Source organism: Halyomorpha halys, unplaced genomic scaffold (assembly GCF_000696795.3).
Source record: "Halyomorpha halys isolate HHAL.00 unplaced genomic scaffold, Hhal_1.1 Scaffold1126.1, whole genome shotgun sequence".
Lineage (NCBI taxonomy): Eukaryota > Metazoa > Arthropoda > Insecta > Hemiptera > Pentatomidae > Halyomorpha > Halyomorpha halys.
Window position 1 is genome coordinate 128,383 of NW_027107866.1, and position 1,969 is coordinate 130,351.

Below are 1,969 nucleotides of genomic sequence, written 5' to 3' on the forward strand. Positions count from 1 at the left end.
AAGACATTACATCATATAACGTCATGGAGAGATGCTGCGTGGAAGACATTACATCATATAACGTCATGGAGAGATGTTGCGTGTAAGACATTAGATCGTATAACGCCAGGGCCCTGTTTCATAATAAAGTACAAACCAATACTGTTAGTCTTTTAGATTTATCTTATTTCAATTACACAGACTTGTACAATAGTAGCTTGTACTTTAGTATTTTTTAATTACTGTAATATCACCAATAGTCATTCCTATCATGAAAAAAATAAGTATTAGTATTATTACCAAATTAATTTCTACACTTGTACTATGAACTAATACTATTAGCTTTCATTATGAAACAGGACCCAGGTAGCACATAAAACACATAGTGGTTTCCTGTAATTAGTGCAGGGTCGCTTGACAAACGTTACGTTTTAGACTGTTTAAATTTTAACCATTTCCTCGCACTTTTCAACTGTCCACATCATATCACTATTGAAAAAAACTCTACTGTTTACTGCCAGGATCTATTATTTGTTTTAGTTGGGCCCCCCTCGCCAGTATGGTTGGCTCAAAGAGACCCCCCCCCTAATCACATCCCAAATAGATTTAGCCTACTCAACCTCACAAACCCAATCGAGTTCACCCTACTTCCTCTACCTAGTGGGTGGTGTTTCCAAATTCTTTGTGGCTATTTCTACTACTCCATCCTTTCACTTTACTCTTAAGATATTTATTGCTTACAATACGCTATACACTGTTATTTATTTGTTTATAATGCATTCGTTATATTATAACATAAACTCCGAATCCTCGGCATAAGAAGAGTTATAAATGTTAATTATAAACAACTTTATTGTGATTTATTTATAATTTTTCATCCCAGTCACAAATGCGGGATTAGAGACTTAATAACTGATATAAACTGGACATTGTTCATAACGACATCCAAGGTCCGAGCATATTATAGCCGATTTTCGTTGTAACCAATCATTATACACATTGTTCAGTGCACTGGAGTATCGATAGTTGTTATATCCCTGGATTGTATATTCATAAGGACTAGAGGGGGCGCCATATGCCTCTATGATATCCACTTACCCCTGCACCACCTAGGGAGTAAGCGGAGAATGAGAATCCAAGATGGCGAACGTCAGACTGGTCGCAGGCTGTTAAGTTCATTGAGTGCCTTCTTCTTTTTGGTACCACGGCCAACTAAGTATGTCTGGCTAAGAAGTCAGTACCGAGGGTGGTAAGCGGCACAGCGTAGAGATTGGCCACCTTTCTCCTTCGAGCAGCAGCGGCACACCATCCATCAGGTGACCCATAACATATGGGGCAGAAAGCAAGTACCCATTCCCAAGTAAGAACGTTCCTACAAACACAAATGATGTTGAGGGTCATCATATTCACATCTCACTAATAGACCAATTTTTCACCCATACCTAAACTCTTACTTATCTAACTAACATAATGGTATTCTTTTCTGCCTTCCCCTTCCTCCAGTTATTTCGTTTTATTTTAATACATTAGTTTTTCTCAAGAACACTTTCTCTCTAACAAAACTTCTGATATCTTTAAACCTAGACTTAAATAATTCCTTCAGAGCTTAAAATTTGAGGAAGGTCAAAATACACATCATGTATATGCATAAATATATATATATAAATAAAAATCAATTATTGCAACCAAGCACTAGTAAATTACTTTATTTGGATTATTTGAATCAGTCCTTATAACAGTGGTTGCTATATTGCATTAATATAAATAAATCGGTAAGACTCAGAAAATCAGTCTGGATATATTCGTCACTATAACCAATATCTCGTTATATCAGAGTTGGTTATATAAGCGATATCCAGTTTATATAACTCCTGGAATTGTTACAATATATTTTTATATTTTTTTTCTTTTTCCGGCTGTTATTTTCACGAATTTACTATTTTGATAGATTTATTTATTGATAGATATTACAATCTGCCACACAGTTGTG